Below are 20820 nucleotides of genomic sequence, written 5' to 3' on the forward strand. Positions count from 1 at the left end.
CAATTGTTTTGCTCTAGGTTGCCCACAGGCCTCACAAGACTTGTCAGTTGAAAAAAATGAATGGAAGTATATATGGAGACTGTTTAACGCCAAAAATATGGGGTTAAATACATGTACAAAACAAAAAAGGTTTCCTGATCTTTCTTACATCTCTCAAATATAGGAGAGACACTTCAGAACAAACTTCCTTTTGATATTTGTTTGGGACTATATGTTGTTCCATGTAGATCATCTGTTATTCAATGTGCTTGTATGGGTTAATAGCAGTAATGACAAAAATACTTTTTCATCAAATAATTGTTTTATATATTTTTGTTGATACTTCTAGGGGTCTTAAAATTCAAAATCAAATAGCTAAATGATTCCTGTTATGATCTTCTTAAAACAATTCCATGTAGCTTAGTAGAACCCCCTCCCCCCTCCCCCGGCTTAGACAGGGCTTAGACTCTGATTGGTTAACAATCTGACCAATAGATGAACTACCGTGGCTATGCCAGAGTCTATTACCCCAGCTTAAACAGGGGGTTATGTCAGATGGGACAGGAAGGAACTGACAGACCGTTTACACCCAACCTTCTGTGCAGCATCTTAACAGTGCTACATGATAACCTGATAATTACACTGTCAAGGGCAGTAGGGGGTTTGGGGCAGTATCACATTGATCCCATGGAAACAGACCTGTGTTGTGACATTATCCTCTCCTCTAACCACTCCCAGCTGCCAATCTTATATTCTGATTACACGTAAGGGGCTTGAATCATATGACAAGTAGTAGAAGAATACATCTGGGACACCCAGCCCAGCTTTGAATCTAGGTACAGTCAGTTTTCTACACCCTATCCTGGGTTTCTGATTGTTCCATAAGAACTGCGAGGAGAGAGTTTTGTACCTCCTTAAACCATGACTGTGAGAATTGGAGAGGGGATGGAAGAGATGACATAGCCTGTGCTCCCGAGTGGCGCAGCGGTCTAAGGCACTGCATCTCCGTGCTTGAGGCGTCACTACAGACCACCTGGTTCAATTCCAGGCTGTATCACAACCGGCCGTGATTGGGAGTCCCATAGGGTGGCGCACAATTGGCCCAGCGTCGTCCGGGTTTGGCCGGTGTAGGCCGTCATTGTAAATAAGAATTTGTTCTTAACTGACTTGCCTAGTTAAATAAAGATAAAATAATACATTAATCTTCAAAATTGCAGCTCTGCCCCATCTCTTAATTTCATCCCTTATGACCTGGACAACTCTAGGTCCATTTAGGCTGAATATCTTTGTTATGGGGGATACTAATATTCATTCCTAGATACTTCATGCTACTAGTCTTCCAAACAAATGGGGTACCCACTAAATCAGCCTGAAATGTGTGTGGATTGAGAGGCATATCCTCACTCTTACTCCAGTTGCTCTTGTATCCTGAGAGGGAGCCAAAGGAGTCAATCATTTTTAAGACTGCTGGTAGGGAGATTTCTAGGGTTACTAAGGGTGAGTAGGATCTCATCAGCGCATAGACACTATTCAATTTGTTTTTTGACGGGCGAGACAGGGACATGTATAAGGCCCGGACCCAGCTAATGGGACCAAAAGCCAAACTTGGTGAGTGTATGAAACAGGTATGGTCATTCTATCCTGTCAAAGGCCTTCTCGGCATCCAAGGATGCTGCTATAGCTGGAGTGGTAAGAGAGTGAGCGTTGGACATGACATGAAAACAGCCCTATGCATGTTATTCGTGCATGGGGAGGCGACCTGGGATGAACCCAACCTGGTCTAGATTAATTATTGATGGGATTACCGTCTCTAAGCGTAGGTCTTGGCTAACATCTTATAGTTGCTGTTCAACAGACTTATGGGTTCGGAAACTTCCTAGCTCTAAAGGTTCCTTACCAGGCTTGGGTAGCAGAGAGAGAGTGGCTCTGCGCATGGACGGGGGGGCATAGATTCGGACTCTAGTGCTTCATCAAAATTCAATACCCAAGCCGTCATCGCCAGGCGTTTTCCCAGAGGACATTTCCATAATTGCATTGTCAATTTCTAACTGGCTGATCGGGAGGTAAAAATCAACTTTATCCACTATATTGACAGTGGGAAGATCAAAGCTCTTAAAGAACATTCGTTGTCCCCTGATAATACTCTCTGACAAATACAATGTGTCGTAGAATTGTATGAAAATTTTTTATGATCTTAGCATCACATTGAAGTTCTCTCTCACTATCCCTAATGGCTGGAATCGACTGTCGGTTCTCTATCTGCTTCAATCTAGGCGCTAACAACCTCCCTGTCTTTTCCCCAAAAATAAAATCTCTGCAGTGGGAAAAGAGAAAAAGCTGTGTCCTCGTGTACCAGGTTCTGTAACTCCGCCCTAGTGGACTAGAGGGAGGTTCCAGGTACAACTGGTTCTTCCTCATCACAGCTGATGGTCGTTGATGTTTTTGTTAGCCGCCATGCTAACCTTAACCCTTCGTATTACGAGTTAGTCTTTTCTCTTGCCATTTCGGTTTTGTTAAGTTTTCGGTAATCTCCGTATACTTACGGGGTTGTTTTGCTGTATAAACCAGGTGTTTTTCGGATATTTATGACTGTATTTTAAACCATAATTCTGGTCTGGGTTTCGCAGCTAGCGCTTAGTCACCGGTCAACGTGACTTCCAATTATTGTCAGTTAAAACCAACGGGTAGATTATTCCCAATAAATGCACAATCAGATCACAGATCTATATGTGAGTGACAGGTGTTAGTCCCGCCCCCTCTTATTACCACTATTACCCCTGTCCTTCCTGTCATAACTCCTGCCTCTCTACCAAACTATGAATAAAACCAAATAAACCCAACTGCCAAAATCGGAATAGTTGTAACACCCAATCTTACCCGAGCTCTGTAAATGACTGGCAGTTGTAAGTCCTATTACCCCTGTCCTTCCTGTCAGAACTCCTGCCTCTCTACCAAACTATGAATAAAACCAAATAAACCCAACTGCCAAAATCGGAATAGTTGTAACACCCAATCTTACCTGAGCTCTGTAAATGACTGGCAGTTGTAAGTCCTATTACCCCTGTCCTTCCTGTCAGAACTCCTGCCTCTCTACCAAACTATGAATAAAACCAACTGCCAAATACAGATTTTTGTTTTTTTTACACCCAATCTGATCACGGTTCTGTAAAAGGCTGGCAGTTAAGTCCCACCACATTTTATTATCATTGCCACTGCTGTCAGAACTCCCATCTCTCAACCAAACTATGAAAACTAACTGCCAAAATCTGAAGTTGTAACACCCAATCGGATTACAGTTCTGTAAGTGACTGACAGTTAAAAGTCCTGCCCCCTCCTACTACCACTGTCACTGCTGTCAGAACTCCTACAGTACATATCAACCAAACTATGATGATTAAGTCCAACTGCCAGCTGCTAAAAGACTGTCAGTTATCACAGCCAAGTATCCTCATTGTAACAAGGTTCTGTCCAATCAGATTACAGTTCAGAACTCCCACCTTTCAACCAAATTATGAATCAAGCCAACTGCTAAGACTGTCAGTTTTCCCAGCCAAGTGTCCTCACTGTAACAACGTTCTGTCTCACTCTGTTATGACTCCTTCATATCACAAGATGGTGGAGGGTGAGAGTGTTACTGGCTGCATGCACACATATGCACACATACGCGGACGCACACAATGTGTGTCGGCAGCTGACACTCTTTAACACCCTGTCTCTCTCTCACACACTGCTCAGCCAGGACTCACTCCCTCTCCCTCTCTCTCTCTCTCTCTCTCTCTCTCTCTCTCTCTCTCTCTCTCTCTCTCTCTCTCTCTCTCCCTCTCTCTCTCTCTCTCTCTCTCTCTCTCTCTCTCTCTCTCTCTCTCTCTCTCTCTCTCTCTCTCTCTCTCTCACACACATGGCTGTGCCAGGACATCCCTAGGCATCTGGGATAGAGCCAGGTGGAGAGAAAGATGGATGGAGAAAGAGCGAGAGAAAGAGAGAGCAGAAGGGAGAAAGAGAGAGTGAGGAAGGGAGGAGGGGAGAGAGAAAAGAGAGGAGGAGAGAGAGAAGAGAGGAGGAGAGAGAAGAAGGGAGGAGGAGAGAGAGAGAAGGGAGGAGGAGAGAGAGGAAGGGAGGAGAGGGAGGAGGAGAGAGAGGAAGGGATGAGGAGGAGAGAGAAGGGAGGAGGAGAGAGAGAAGAGAGGAGGAGAGAGAGAGAAGGGAGGAGGAGAGAGAGAGAGGAAGGGAGGCAGAGAGTGAGAAGGGAGGAGGAGAGAGATAGAAGGGAGGAGGAGAGAGAGAGAAGGGAGGATGAGAGAGAGAGAAGGGAGGAGGAGAGAGAGGAAGGGAGGAGGAGAGAGAGTGAAGGGAGGAGGAGAGAGAGAAGAGAGGAGGAGAGAGAGAAGGGAGGAGGAAGGGAGGAGGTGAGAAAGAAGAGAGGAGGAGAGAGAGAGAAGGGAGGAGGAGAGAGAGAAGGGAGGAGGAGAGAGAGGAAGGGAGGAGGAGAGAGAGAAGGGAGGAAGAGAGTGAAAAGGGAGGAGGAGAGTGAGAAGGGAGGAGGAGAGAGATGCTTTAAAACAGTCAGTGAGGTCAGAGCAAGAGTAGATGAGTGTGAATGATCACAAGTCAGATAAAGGTGCTGTCACTGTCAGCAGAGTTTAAATACAGCCTGTTAAACACAGGCTTAGAGGACAGGAGAGAGGGGAGAGGAGGGGAAAGAAACAGGGGATGGAAGAGAGATTATAGGGAGAGGTGAGGAGAGACAAAGAGATGGTAAGAGTGAGAGGAGAGGAGTGAATAGGGGTGTGTGAGCAGTGAGATAGAGAAACAGGGGGAGTGTAGAGAGAAAGAGGGGAGTATAGAGAGAAAGGGGGAGTGTAGAGAGAAAGAGGGAGTGTAGAGAGAAAGAGGGAGTGTAGAGAGAAAGGGGGAGTGTAGAGAGAAAGAGGGAGTGTAGAGAGAAAGAGGGAGTGTAGAGAGAAAGGGGGAGTGTAGAGAGAAAGAGGGAGTGTAGAGAGAAAGGGGGAGTGTAGAGAGAAAGGGGGAGTGTAGAGAGAAAGGGGGAGTGTGGAGAGAAAGGGGGAGTGTAGAGAGAAAGAGGGAGTGTAGAGAGAAAGGGGGAGTGTAGAGAGAAAGGGGGAGTGGAGGAGAGAAAGGGGGAGTGGAGGAGAGAAAGGGGGAGTGGAGAGAGAAAGGGGGAGTGTAGAGAGAAAGGGGGAGTGTAGAGAGAAAGAGGGAGTGTGGAGAGAAAGGGGGAGTGTAGAGAGTAAGGGGGAGTGGAGGAGAGAAAGGGGGAGTGTAGAGAGAAAGGGGGAGTGTAGAGAGAAAGGGGGAGTGGAGGAGAGAAAGGGGGAGTGTAGAGAGAAAGGGGGAGTGTGGAGAGAAGAGGGGAGTGTAGAGAGAAAGGGGGAGTGTGGAGAGAAGAGGGGAGTGTAGAGAGAAGAGGGGAGTGTAGAGAGAAAGGGGGAGTGTGGAGAGAAAGGGGGAGTGGAGAGAGAAAGGGGGAGTGTAGAGAGAAAGGGGGAGTGTAGAGAGAAAGAGGGAGTGTAGAGAGAAAGGGGGAGTGTAGAGAGAAAGGGGGAGTGTGGAGAGAAAGGGGGAGTGTAGAGAGTAAGGGGGAGTGTGGAGAGAAAGGGGTAGTGTGGAGAGAAAGGGGGAGTGGAGAGAGAAAGGGGGAGTGTAGAGAGAAAGGGGGAGTGTAGAGAGAAAGAGGGAGTGTAGAGAGAAAGGGGGAGTGTAGAGAGAAAGGGGGAGTGTGGAGAGAAAGGGGTAGTGTGGAGAGAAAGGGGGAGTGGAGAGAGAAAGGGGGAGTGTAGAGAGAAAGGGGGAGTGTAGAGAGAAAGAGGGAGTGTAGAGAGAAAGGGGGAGTGTAGAGAGAAAGGGGGAGTGTGGAGAGAAAGGGGGAGTGTAGAGAGTAAGGGGGAGTGTAGAGAGAAAGGGGGGAGTGTGGAGAGAAAGGGGGAGTGTAGAGAGTAAGGGGGAGTGTAGAGAGAAAGGGGGAGTGTGGAGAGAAAGGGGGAGTGTAGAGAGAAAGGGGGGAGTGTGGAGAGAAAGGGGGAGTGGAGGAGAGAAAGGGGGAGTGTAGAGAGAAAGGGGGAGTGTAGAGAGAAAGAGGGAGTGTAGAGAGAAAGGGGGAGTGTAGAGAGAAAGGGGGAGTGTGGAGAGAAAGGGGTAGTGTAGAGAGTAAGGGGGAGTGGAGGAGAGAAAGGGGGAGTGTAGAGAGAAAGGGGGAGTGTAGAGAGAAAGGGGGGTGTGGAGGAGAGAAAGGGGGAGTGTAGAGAGAAAGGGGGAGTGTAGAGAGAAAGGGGGAGTGTGGAGAGAAGAGGGGAGTGTAGAGAGAAAGGGGGAGTGTGGAGAGAAAGGGGGAGTGTAGAGAGAAAGGGGGAGTGTGGAGAGAAGAGGGGAGTGTGGAGAGAAAGGGGGAGTGGAGGAGAGAAAGGGGGAGTGTGGAGAGAAAGGGGGAGTGTGGAGAGAAGAGGGGAGTGTAGAGAGAAAGGGGGAGTGTGGAGAGAAAGGGGGAGTGGAGAGAGAAAGGGGGAGTGTAGAGAGAAAGGGGGAGTGTGGAGAGAAAGGGGGAGTGGAGAGAGAAAGTGTAGCGGGTGATTTGGATGGAGTCAGGCGCAGGAGGGTAAATCACAGAATTTATTCGGCAAATACAGCAGTTCGCAGCCATGCGTAAAACACTACAGTGCTGTAAAACGGCACACTGGAGAAAACAAGGCACATATATCCCGGCGATACAATACATAGAAGCTCCACCGAGCTATCTTCACCTCCACATGAAAACAATCACACACAAAGACAGGGGGCAGAGTTAATACTTCTACGGGTACTGATGAGGGAATATGAACCAGGTGTGTGTAAAAAAACAAGACAAAACCAATGGAATGATGAAAAGAGGAGCGGCAGTGGATAGAAGGCCGGTGATGACGAACGCCGAAGCCTGCCGGAACAAGGAGAGGAGGCAGAGGAGGAGGAAGTGTGGAGAGAAAGGGGGAGTGGGGAGAGAAAGGGGGAGTGTGGAGAGAAAGGGGGAGTGGGGAGAGAAAGGGGGAGTGTGGAGAGAAAGGGGGAGAGTGGAGAGAAAGGGGGAGTGTGGAGAGAAAGGGGGAGAGTGGAGAGAAAGGGGGAGTGTGTGATTCATGCTGCATATTTAACCTTCACACGTACGGTACAGCATGTCCTTCCAGAAACACATTGATTAGACAACGAGACGTTGCTCCAAAATACACTTTTCACTGATCTGTCTGTGTGTGTGTGTGTGTGTGTGTGTGTGTGTGTGTGTGTGTGTGTGTGTGTGTGTGTGTGTGTGTGTGTGTGTGTGTGTGTGTGTGTGTGTGTGTGTGTGTGGTGTGTGTGTGTGTGTGTGTGTGTGTGTGTGTGTGTGTGTGTGTGTGTGTGTGTGTGTGTGTGTGAAATTTGGTAGTGTTGTTATTGGTAGTGTACACAGATTTGCAATTATTATCTCACGCTTGTGTTTCTAGCTCCAACGGTAATAACACCTAGCAATATGCTTGTGTTTCTAGCTCCAACGGTAATAACACCTAGCAATATGCTTGTGTTTCTAGCTCCAACGGTAATAACACCTAGCAATATGCTTGTGTTTCTAGCTCCAACGGTAATAACACCTAGCAATATGCTTGTGTTTCTAGCTCCAACGGTAATAACACCTAGCAATATGCTTGTGTTTCTAGCTCCAACGGTAATAACACCTAGCAATATGCTTGTGTTTCTAGCTCCAACGGTAATAACACCTAGCAATATGCTTGTGTTTCTAGCTCCAACGGTAATAACACCTAGCAATATGCTTGTGTTTCTAGCTCCAACGGTAATAACACCTAGCAATATGCTTGTGTTTCTAGCTCCAACACTGCAGTAATAATACTTAGCAATACAAAACAATACCCAAATAATCCAAAAGCTAAAAAAAGAAATGAAGAAATATCAAAACGAGCAATGTCAAAGTCCGGAATATAAATATATACACTGTATATATACACTGAGTGTACAAAACATTAAAGAACACCTTCCTAGTATTGAGTTGCACCCGCCTGGCACCTACTACCATACCCCGTTCAAAGGCACTTAAATATTTTGTCTTGCCCATTCACCCTCTGAATGGCACACATACACAATCCATGTCTCAATTGTCTCAAGGCTTAAAAATCCTTCTTTAACCCGTCTCCTCCCCTTCATCTACACTGATTGAAGTGGATTTAACAAGTGACATCAATAAGGGATCATAGCTTTCACCTGGATTCACCTGGTCAGTCTATGTCATGGAAAGAGCAGGTGTTCATAATGTTTTGTACACTCAGTATATATAATGGTGTGTAAAGACAGTATAGACAGTATATATATATATAGAAAAGATGTGTACAGCAGTAGTTATAGGCCGTGTTGTAGCCAGCTAGTAATAGTGACAAGGTACTGGGCGGAGGATGTCTAGTGGTTACTATCTAACAGTCTGATGCCCTGGAGATAGAAGCTGTTTTTCAGTCTCTCTGTCCCAGTTTTGATGCACCTACACTGTCTCCTCCTTCTAGATGGTAGTGGGGTGAACAGGCTGTGGCTCGGGTGGCTGAGGTCCTTGATGATCGTCCTGGCTTTCCTGTGACACCGGGTGCTGTAGATGTCCTGGAGGGGCAGGCAGTGTGCCCCCGGTGATGTTTTTGGCCTGACCGCACCACCCTCTGTAGAGCCCTGAGGTTGCATTCTGTGCAGTTGCATACCAGGCGGTGATACAGCCCGACAGGATGCTCTCAGTGGTGCATCTGTAGAAGTTCATGAGGATCTTAGGGGCCAAGCCGGATTTCGTGTGTGTGCGTATGTGTGCTCACGCGCCCCACGTTTACTGAGACATTGTTCCCAAATACCCTATTCACTCATTTTACTATCTGTGCCTAGGGTCTGAGGCAGACAACTCCTATGTAGGCATCAGTCTGGTTGTTCCTAGTGCCTAGGAAAGATGAGATGATTTTATAGATGTCTTTCTGATAGACTGAGGAAAGATGAGATGATTTTATAGATGTCTGATAAACTGACTGAGGAAAGATGAGATGATTTTATAGATGTCTTTCTGACAGACTGAGGAAAGATGAGATGATTTTATAGATGTCTGACTGACTGACTGAGGAAAGATGAGATGATTTTATAGATGTCTGTCTGCTACAGTCCCTTGTAAAATGCACACACCACACTCACAAACACGCACACACACATACACTCGAGGCTGACATTTCAAACTGTCAGAGGGGATGCTGTCAAATTGTCCACTGCCCCAGGACACGTGTGTGTGTGTGTGTGTGTGTGTGTGTGTGTGTGTGTGTAACGATCCCTGCAGTCTGAGTCGGTTTCTGTCTGGGTATTAGTTTTTCTGCTCGGGATCTCCAGTTTCCCGAGGGTTCTGGAACGCTCCCTGCCTGGTTGCCGGGCAACGTTGCTAGGCGGGAGCTCTCTTGATTTCCGCACCTGCATCCCATCAGCAATCTGCACACCTGGTCCTGATCATCACCCTTCTTAGGCTCTGTCCTAACATCCATTCCCTGCCGGATTGTTAGCCATGAACAGTATGTTTGTCCGTGTATCAGCCTTGGAACTTCTAGCGTTAGTTTTGTTGTTTTGCACCTTTTTGACTTGCTGTATACTTACCTCCGTTTTGTTCTATCTGCAGTCACTCACCCGGAACCTTCACCCAACCTCTGCCTGATGGTCGGCGGCTGCCGAGCCATTACTGGACCTACCACTGCACCCTCAACAACCCATCCACGCCACCCGCTCTGTTCCCTGGATTATTCAGCCTCACTCGTGGATCTATTAAATAAACACTCACCTTTGTTTCAATTTACCTTGTCCTGGTCTGCTTCTGGGTTCTGGCTTAGTAAACCGTGACAGAACGATCCGGCCAGTAATGAACCCAGCGGACCTGGACTCCGTTCGCCATGCCATTACCCATCAGGAGAAGATGTTGGGCCATCATAGCACGGAGCTACAGGAGATCGCGTTGGCAGTTCGGAACCTTTCTACCGGTCTGACGGAGGTCCAGAACCAGCGCAAGTTTCCGGTGGAGGATCCACTACCGGTTTCACCCATCTCGCCTGCCGCTTCTGGAGCTGTGTCCTTCCGTGAGCCCAAGGTTCCGACGCCGGATAAATATGAGGGGGAGCTGGGAAGATGCCGTTCTTTCCTTATGCAGTGTGGGTTAGTGTTCGATCTACAGCCCTACTCTTATGCCACAGACAAGGCTAGGATAGCCTTTGTGATTGAGTTGCTGCGTGGTCGAGCGCTGGAGTGGGCTTCAGCCGTTTGGGAACGACAAGACCCCTGCATGGCGTCATACCAGGGGTTCACGGCCGAGATGAGGAAGCTCTTCGACCATTCCGTCCGAGGGAGGGACGCAGCTAGGCGCCTGTTTTCGCTTCACCAAGGAACTCGCAGCGTGGCCGACTTCGTGATCGAGTTCAAGACGTTGGCTGTGGAGAGTGGGTGGAATGAGGAGTCTCTGCAAGCGGCCTTTTACCAGGGTCTGTCGGAGCAGCTCAAGGATGAGTTGATCTCCTATCCGGAGCCTAGTGACCTGGACAGCTTGGTAGCCTTGTCTATTCGGGTGGATAATCGAGTCCGAGAGCGAAGGAGGGAGAAGCAATGGGTTCCGTCCAATCGATCAGCTTCTCAGGTTCCAGTCGGGTCGGGGATTGGACCAGAATACGTCGATCATCGTCCACCACACAGGATTAGTGGAGAGGTCCTGTCTCCCGATTCTGAACCAATGCAAGTAGGGCGGCACGGGTTAACCAAGGAGGAACGCCAACTCAGACGTAGGACTAACTGTTGCCTCTACTGTGGTGGTTCGGGACATTACCTCGCCACCTGTTCCCGGCGGTCGTCAAACTGCGCGGCTCGCTAAAGTTGGGAGGACTTTTAGCGAGCCAGTTTCGACCTCTCAATACCTCTGTCAGACCCCGTTTCCCGGCTACCCTTATGAACAGGAATCAGAGCTTAGCGATTAACGCTTTTATCGATTCAGGTGCCGATGGAAGCTTTCTTGATGCCGAGTTGGTGGAACAGCTGGGGCTTTCCAAGGAGCAATTGCCGGAAGCCATTGAAGCGACCATCAGGCAGAGGTTGGGTGAAGGTTCCGGGTGAGTGACTGCAGATAGAACAAAACGGAGGTAAGTATACAGCAAGTCAAAAAGGTGCAAAACAACAAAACTAACGCTAGAAGTTCCAAGGCTGATACACGGACAAACATACTGTTCATGGCTAACAATCCGGCAGGGAATGGATGTTAGGACAGAGCCTAAGAAGGGTGATGATCAGGACCAGGTGTGCAGATTGCTGATGGGATGCAGGTGCGGAAATCAAGAGAGCTCCCGCCTAGCAACGTTGCCCGGCAACCAGGCAGGGAGCGTTCCAGAACCCTCGGGAAACTGGAGATCCCGAGCAGAAAAACTAATACCCAGACAGAAACCGACTCAGACTGCAGGGATCGTTACAGTGTGTGTGTGTGTGTGTGTGTGCAGTGCAGTAGTTTGGTTGTCTGGTTGTATTTTGGTTGTTTGGTTGTCTCAGGTCTAAATGTAACATTGTTGTACAAGTCTGTCTTTTTATGTAATACACTTTATACCTTCTACTGTCCGACACCACACAGACACACACACACACACACACACACACACACACACACACACACACACACACAAACACTCTTTATCGAATTAAACGGTCTCAGCGGTTTGTGGCCGTGCGGGGCTGGGAAATAATACACCATTTCCGCGTCCCAAACTGCCAAATGGTCCCTGGTCAAAAGTAGTGCACTAAATAGGGGACAGGGTACCATTTCAGACACAGACTATTTAATTTAGTGCTGATGTGATGCGGTGGATCTATTCCTTATGTAACGCACCACTAGGACCCATAGGACCCCGGTACACTACTAAATAGGGAATAGTGTGCCTCTGATCAGGACCCATAGGACCCCGGTACACTTCTAAATAGGGAATAGTGTGCCGTTTGGGCCTACATTTACTGCTGACATGCTGAAGTCCGTGTAGTGTATAAATAGTGTTAGTTGCTGTAGCTGGCTGCAGTTTCCTGCTTGTCTTAATTAACTGGTGCCTATATACAGTCTTCTGTCACATGGTGTAATTATGAAGAGGAGGGGGTGAGGGGTTTGTGGGAGGGGGGAATGGGGGGCTTAGAGGCTGTGTGTGTGTGTTATACTGTAATCTGTCACAAAGGTATAATCGACCAGACCCATTACAGTATCAACTCTGTTTCACTTTCATTCTGTTCCCTTTATCACTCTGTTTTTTCTATCTATCTATCTATCTATCTATCTATCTATCTATCTATCTATCTATCTATCTATCTATCTATCTATCTATCTATCTATCTATCTATCTATCTATCTATCTATCTATCTATCTATCTATCTATCTGCCTGCCTGCCTGCCTGCCTGCCTGCCTGCCTGCCTGCCTGCCTGCCTGCCTGCCTGCCTGCCTGCCTGCCTGCCTGCCTGCCTGCCTGCCTGCCTGCCTGCCTGCCTGCCTGCCTGCCTGCCTGCCTGCCTGCCTGCCTGCCCTCTCTCTCTCTCTCTCTATTTCTCTCTGCCCTCTATTTTTCTGTGTTTCTCTCGCTTCATGGCTTACACACCCTCCTCCTGTGTGTGTGTGTGTGTGTGTGTGTGTGTGTGTGTGTGTGGACATAACGGTAGCTTTTAAATCCTTCAGATGCTATGGTGGACTAGCAAAGAAGTCAAGTGAGCCGGCTGCAGGCCACTATCTCCATCCCTCTCTTTTCTCTTCTCTTCTCGTCCCTCACTCTCTCTCTTCTGGAACAGGGTTTTCCTCTGCTGCAGAAAGTTACTGATGGATGGAGAAGAGGAGGAGGACGATAGAGAGAGAGAGAGAGAGAGAGAGAGAGAGAGAGAGAGAGAGAGAGATGCAGGGGGAAGGACACTGGAAGGACAGTGCAGAGAAAAGAGACTAGAGGAGGAAGAGAGAATACACTCAGGGGAATACAAAGGTATACACATACACACATACACACACATACGTATGTACTGAGTATGCAGTGTCTCCAAGACATCGATAGTCATGGTTACAGGGTTAATTCAGCATGGTTACAGGGTTAATTCTGCGTGGTTACAGGGTTAATTCTGCGTGGTTACAGGGTTAATTCTGCATGGTTACAGGGTTAATTCTGCGTGGTTACAGGGTTAATTGTGCATTGTTACAGGGTTAATTCTGCGTGGTTACAGGGTTAATTATGCGTGGTTACAGGGTTAATTCTGCATGGTTACAGGGTTAATTCTGCGTGGTTACAGGGTTAATTGTGCATTGTTACAGGGTTAATTCTGCGTGGTTACAGGGTTAATTCTGAGTGGTTACAGGGTTAATTCTGCGTGGTTACAGGGTTAATTCTGCATGATTACAGGGTTAATTATGCGTGGTTACAGGGTTAATTCTGCGTGGTTACAGGGTTAATTCTGCATGGTTACAGGGTTAATTATGCATGGTTACAGGGTTAATTCAGCATGGTTACAGGGTTAATTGTGCATTGTTACAGGGTTAATTCTGCGTGGTTACAGGGTTAATTCTGCATGGTTACAGGGTTAATTCTGCGTGGTTACAGGGTTAATTGTGCATTGTTACAGGGTTAATTCTGCGTGGTTACAGGGTTAATTCTGAGTGGTTACAGGGTTAATTCTGCGTGGTTACAGGGTTAATTCTGCATGATTACAGGGTTAATTATGCGTGGTTACAGGGTTAATTCTGCGTGGTTACAGGGTTAATTCTGCATGGTTACAGGGTTAATTCTGCATGGTTACAGGGTTAATTCAGCATGGTTACAGGGTTAATTCTGCATGGTTACAGGGTTAATTCTGCGTGGTTACAGGGTTAATTCTGCGTGGTTACAGGGTTGAAATAGAAGCGACTCAAAGGTTAACAGTTTAGGTATTCACTAACTGTAAGTCGCTCTGGATAAGAGCGTCTGCACATTTTTTAAAAATAAATCAGGTTCAGAGTGGTGAAGGTTAGGTTCAGAGTGGTTAAGGTCAGGTTCAGAGTGGTGAAGGTCAGGTTCAGAGTGGTGAAGGTTAGGTTCAGAGTGGTGAAGGTTAGGTTCAGAGTGATGAAGTTTAGGTTCAGAGTGGGTAAGGTTAGGTTCAGAGTGGTGAAGGTCAGGTTCAGAGTGGTGAAAGTGAGGTTCAGAGTGGTTAAGGTCAGGTTCAGAGTGGTGAAGGTCAGGTTCAGAGTGGTGAAGGTCAGGTTCAGAGTGGTTAAGGTTAGGTTCAGAGTGGTGAAGGTCAGGTTCAGAGTGGTGAAAGTCAGGTTCAGAGTGGTTAAGGTCAGGTTCAGAGTGGTGAAGGTCAGGTTCAGAGTGGTGAAAGTCAGGTTCAGAGTGATGAAGGTCAGGTTCAGAGTGGTGAAGGTTATGTTCAGAGTGGTGAAGGTCAGGTTCAGAGTGGTGAAGGTTAGGTTCAGAGTGGTGAAGGTTAGGTTCAGTGTGGTGAAGTTCAGGTTCAGAGTGGTGAAGGTTAGGTTCAGAGTGGTTAAGGTCAGGTTCAGAGTGGTGAAGGTTAGGTTCAGAGTGGTTAAGGTCAGGTTCAGAGTGGTGAAGGTCAGGTTCACAGTGGTTAAGGTCAGGTTCAGAGTGGTTAAGGTCAGGTTCAGAGTGGTGAAGGTCAGGTTCAGAGTGGTGAAGGTCAGGTTCAGAGTGATGAAGGTCAGGTTCAGAGTGGTGAAGGTTATGTTCAGAGTGGTGAAGGTCAGGTTCAGAGTGGTGAAGGTTAGGTTCAGAGTGGTGAAGGTTAGGTTCAGTGTGGTGAAGTTCAGGTTCAGAGTGGTGAAGGTTAGGTTCAGAGTGGTGAAGGTCAGGTTCAGAGTGGTGAAGGTTAGGTTCAGAGTGGTTAAGGTTAGGTTTAGAGTGGTGAAGGTCAGGTTCAGAGTGGTGAAGGTCAGGTTCAGAGTGATGAAGGTCAGGTTCAGAGTGGTGAAGGTCAGGTTCAGAGTGGTGAAGGTCAGGTTCAGAGTGGTGAAGGTTAGGTTCAGAGTGGTGAAGGTTAGGTTCAGAGTGGTTAAGGTCAGGTTCAGAGTGGTGAAGGTCAGGTTCAGAGTGGTTAAGGTCAGGTTCAGAGTGGTGAAGGTTAGGTTCAGAGTGGTTAAGGTCAGGTTCAGAGTGGTGAAGGTCAGAGTGGTGAAGGTTAGGTTCAGAGTGGGTAAGGTTAGGGCTATGGTTTGGGGAAGGCTTAAAATAAAATAATTTTAATTTAATTTAAAACAACACACTTTTTCAAGTATCAAGGATTCTCCCGGCTTGCTAGAACATAGTGAACTGGCGTGGTGCGGTGGTCAGAGTTGAAGATTTTGCCTCCAAGCATCATGAGTTCGTGCTGGGCAATAGTTTAAAAACATTTAGTGAGTGCTGAGGAAAGCATATATCGACGTTCTCAGGCTCTTTTTAAAACATCTGAAATCTATTTCTAGTGATCAGCCTGATATCACGTATGTTCCCCCAAACACACACAGTGTCTCATTTCCGCTGACACACGAACAACAACAACACACTATCAATCTCCCTCCCCTCACACACACACACACACACACACACACACACACACACACACAAGCACGCACACACATGCACATACACACCAACACGCATACACAAACAACAAATAATTTGACGTACTTACCCAGGCACACACACACACATACACACCAACACGCATACACAAACAACAAATAATTTGACGTACTTACCCAGGCACACACACACACACACACACACACACACACACACACAGGGGAGTGGTATGGGAAGTGAACATGGTTTGTCATATCTCTCACCACTGTGGATTTATCGTACTGGAGCAGCCATAGCCCAGAGAGAGGGACAACACACCCTCAGACACAGAGACAACCTCCTCTCTCTCTCTCTCTCTCTCTCTCTCTCTCTCTCTCAGTAATGAAATGCAGTCCAGAGCTTCTCATTAGCTTTGGGTAATTACTGTGCTTCTCATTAACACTTCCCTTAACAAGCTTTAACTTCACACACCGCATAAACTTTTCATTAACACACATACACACGCCACAGAAGTGCGAGGGTTAACGTATGCAAACACACACACATGCATTAACTGTCACGATCGTTAACGGAAGATACGGACCAAGGCGCAGCGTGATAAGCGTACATTTTATTAAGTACTTAACACGACACAAAACAACAAACAAACGATACGTGAAGTCCTAGGTTACACAAAACAAACCTTAACGGAACAAGATCCCACACCGACTAGTGCCAAACGGCTGCCTAAGTATGGTCCCCAATCAGAGACAACGAGATACAGCTGCCTCTGATTGGGAACCACCCCGGCCAACATAGATCTAAACGATCTAGAACATCAACATAGAAAATATAACACAGAAACTACACACCCTTGCTCAACATTTCAGAGTCCCCAGAGCCAGGGCGAGACAGTACCCCCCCCAAAGGCGCGGACTGCGACCGCGCCACACAAACACAACAGGGTAGGGGCCGGGTGGGCATTCCGCCTCGGAGGCGGATCTGGCTCCGGGCGTGACCACCACCTTCTCTCCACCTCCCCGTTGCGCCCCTGATCTGGTCTGGCACCGCTGACTGGAGCTGGACCCGACGACGGTGGATCAAACCGTACAGGCTCCGGACTGGAGCCGCTGGCCGGAGCTGGACTGGACACCGGTGGAGCGGATTGCTCTGGCTCCGGAGTGGATCCGCTGACTGGAGTTGGACCGGACCCCGGTGGAGCGGATTGCTCTGGCTCCGGAGTGGAGCAGCTGACCGGTGCCAGACCAGGCACCGGTGGAACAGGCACGGGCCGTGCCGGACTGGACAAACACACCACTGGCTTGGTGCGGGGAGCAGGAACGGGCCAGACCGGGCTGACGACGCGCACCACTGGCTTGGTGCGGGGAGCAGGAACGGGCCGGACCGGGCTGACGACGCGCACCACTGGCTTGGTGCGGGGAGCAGGAACAGGCCGGACCGGGCTGACGACGCGCACCACTGGCTTGGTGCGGGGAGCAGGAACAGGCCAAACCGGGCTGACGACGCGCACCACTGGCTTGGTGCGAGGGGCAGGAACAGGCCGGACCGGGCTGGCGACGCGCACCACTGCCTTGGTGCGAGGGGCAGGAACAGGCCGGACCGGGCTGGCGACGCGCACCACTGCCTTGGTGCGAGGGGCAGGAACTGGCCGGACCAGGCTGTCGACGCGCACCACTGGCTTGGTGCGAGGGGCAGGAACAGGCCGGACCGGGCTGGCGACGCGCACCACTGGCTTGGTGCGAGGGGCAGGAACATGCCGGACCGGGCTGGCGACGCGCGCCACTGGCTTGGTGCGGGGATCAGGAACGGGCTGGACCGGACTGGTGACACACACCACTTGCTTGGTGCGAGGAGCGGGACTGGGTTTCCTTATAAACCTCCGCTCCTTCTGCTGCCTAACGAGTTCCTCTCGCCGTGCATCTACACTCTCCCTCTCCCTTAACGCCTCTTGTAGCTCCTCCCTCCGACCAATTAACTCCTGCTCCCTCTGGACCAATAACCCCCGTAACCTGGTGGCCTCCTCTCCTAGTCTGCAGATTCGCCCTGTAGCTGCCTCCTGCTGCCCCGTCGTCCACGGCGTGTGCCCCCCCCAAAAATGTCCTTGGGGTTGCCTCTCGCGTGTCCGACGTCGGCACGGTTGGCGCCGTTTCTCCTCTCCTGCCTGGGCATTTACCTTTGCCCATGGCCCTTTCCCCGCGAATATCTCCTCCCATTACCACCATTTGCCCACCTGAGACATCGCTATCTTCTCCTCCTGTGCACGCAGCTTGGTCCTCTTTTGGTGGGATCTTCTGTCACGATCGTTAACGGAAGATACGGACCAAGGCACAGCGTGATAAGCGTACATTTTATTAAGTACTTAACACGACACAAAACAACAAACAAACGATACGTGAAGTCCTAGGTTACACAAAACAAACCTTAACGGAACAAGATCCCACACCGACTAGTGCCAAACAGGCTGCCTAAGTATGGTCCCCAATCAGAGACAACGAGATACAGCTGCCTCTGATTGGGAACCACCCTGGCCAACATAGATCTAAACGATCTAGAACATCAACATAGAAAATATAACACAGAAACTACACACCCTGGCTCAACATTTCAGAGTCCCCAGAGCCAGGGTGTGACATTAACATACATATGTACACACACACATCAACGGACACACACACCGGAACAGTGGCGTACAGTTTCGCTGGGCCCCCTGTCTGAGAAGAACCCACCCCCTCTTTTTTTTTGGGGGAAGTGCTAACTTCATAGAATTCTACACGTTGCCATTGTGCAAAGAGAACAATGTGCAATTTTATAGCTAATCTCGTGCTCCCCCCCTCTACCTCCCTCCCTCCCCCCTCTTTCCCTCCCTCCCTCTCACCCTCTCCATCTCTCCCTCCCTCCCTCTCTTCCTCCCACCATCCCTCTCTCCCTCTCTCCCCCTCTCCCTCTCTCCCTCTCTCCCTCTCTCGCTCTCTCCCTCTCTCCCTCTCCCTCCCTCCCTCTCCCTCTCACCCTCTCCATCTCTCCCTCCCTCCCTCCCTCCCTCTCTCCCTCCCACCATCCCTCTCTCCCTCTCTCCACCTCTCCCGCTGTCCCTCCCTCCTCCCACCCTCTCACCCTCTCCATCTCTCCCTCCCTCCCTCCCTCTCTCCCTCCCACCATCCCTCTCTCCCTCTCTTCCGCTCTCCCTCTCTCCCTCCCTCCCTCTCTCCCTCCCTCTCTCCCTCTCCCTCCCTCCCTCTGTCACTCCCTCCTCCCATCCTCTCACCCTCTCCATCTCTCCCTCCCTCTCTCTCTCTCTCTCTCTCTCTCTCTCTCTCTCTCTCTCTCTCTCTCTCTCTCTCTCTCTCTCTCTCTCTCTCTCTCTCTCTCTCTCTCTCTCTCTCTCTCTCTCTCTCTCTCTCTCTCTCTCTCTCTCTCTCTCTCTCTCTCTCTCCTTCCTTCCTTCCCTTCCTCCTTGCCTCTCGCTCTCCCTCTCTCTCCCTCTCTCCCTTCCTCTCTCCCTCTCTCTCTCTCTTTCTCTCACTCCTTCTTCTTCTCCTCCTCCTCATCATCATCTTTACTCCACTCGTTCTTCATCATCTGTTTTTGCTTCTCCTTATGTCTTCTTTCTGGTTCCTTCCCAAATGGCACCCTGTCCCCTTTATAGTGCACTACTTTTGATCCCTCCTCTATATTTTCATCAAGGATTATGGTTAACGTTATGGAAATACCTGGGATTATTATTCATTATGAGGTTCTCTGAGTGTTTGAAGGGTTGTGTGTGTGTCTGCGTTTGTGTTTGTTGGCGTGTGTCTCTCTGTGTCTCTCTGTCTCTCTGTGTCTCTGTATCTCTGTGTGTCTCTCTGTGTCTGTGTCTGTGTCTGTCTCGCTGTGTCTCTCTGTGTATATGTGTCTCTCCCTTTCTCTCTGTGTGTCTCTGTATGTCTCTGTGTCTCTCTGTGTGTCTATGTGTGTCTCTGTGTCTCTGTGTGTCTCTCTGTGTCTCTCTGTGTCTCTGTGTGTCTATGTGTCTCTCTGTGTCTCTCTGTGTGTCTCTGTGTCTCGGTGTCTCTCCCTTTCTCTCTGTGTGTCTCTGTGTCTCTCTGTGTGTCTCTGTGTGTCTCTGTGTCTCTGTGTGTGTCTGTGTCTCTCTGTGTCTCTCTGTTTGTGTCTGTATGTCTCTGTGTATCTCTGTGTGTCTCTGTGTGTCGCTGTGTGTCTCTGTGTCTCTCTGTGTCTCTGTATGTCTCTGTGTCTCTCTGTGTCTCTGTGTCTCTCTGTGTCTATGTGTGTCTCTCTGTCTATGTCTCTGTGTCTGTGTCTGTCTCTCTGTGTCTCTGTCTCTCTCTGTCTCTCTACCTCTCTGTGTGTCTCTGTCTCTCTGTGTCTCTCTGTGTTTCTGTGTCTCTGTGTCTCTCTGTTTCTCTCTCTGTGTGTCTGTGTCTGTCTTTCCATCATGTGTTTCTGTCTTTCCAATGTGTGTGTGTGTGTGTGTGTGTGTGTGTGTGTGTGTGTGTATGTGTGTGATTGTCATAATTTAGTGTTTAAATGGACCATTGGTCTGTGTTTGCATATCTCCTGTGTGAGTTGTGATTGCGAGAAGAGAGAGGAGAGAGCAGACACAGCTTTCTGAGGTTACGTCCCAAATGGCACCCTATTCCCTACATAGTGCACTACTTTAGACCAGAGAATGGCACCCTATTCCCTACATAGTGCACTACTTTTGACCAGAGCCCTATGGGAATAGGGTGCCATTTGGGATATAACCTGAGAGCTACTGAGTCATCTGTTTAATTCCTATTTTAAATCCTTTTAATATTCTGTTATTACCATCATGTAATGGAGTTTTCATACACGCATTCTGCATAATGATACAAAATAGTCTGAACTTGCAATATGTTTGCTACAAACTTGAAATGGAATATATCAACTAATTCAGGATTTGACCCCTCCCTCCCTCCCTTCATTCGTCCATCCATCCATGCATCTATCTATCCATCCATCCATTCATCCATCCTTTCATCCATTCATCCATCCTTTCATCCATCCATCCATGCATCTAATTATCTGTCCATTCATCCATCTGTCCACCATCAGTCCATCCATTCATCCATCCATCCTTTCATCCATCCATCCCTACATCCATCATCCATCCTTTCATCCATTCATCCATGCATCTATACATCTGTCCATCCATCTATTCATCCATCCATCCATCCATCTATCCATCCATCTATACATCCATCAGTCCACTCATTCATCCATCCAGCCTTTCATTCATCCCCACA

This window comes from Coregonus clupeaformis, unplaced genomic scaffold, assembly GCF_020615455.1.
Source record: "Coregonus clupeaformis isolate EN_2021a unplaced genomic scaffold, ASM2061545v1 scaf0262, whole genome shotgun sequence".
Lineage (NCBI taxonomy): Eukaryota > Metazoa > Chordata > Actinopteri > Salmoniformes > Salmonidae > Coregonus > Coregonus clupeaformis.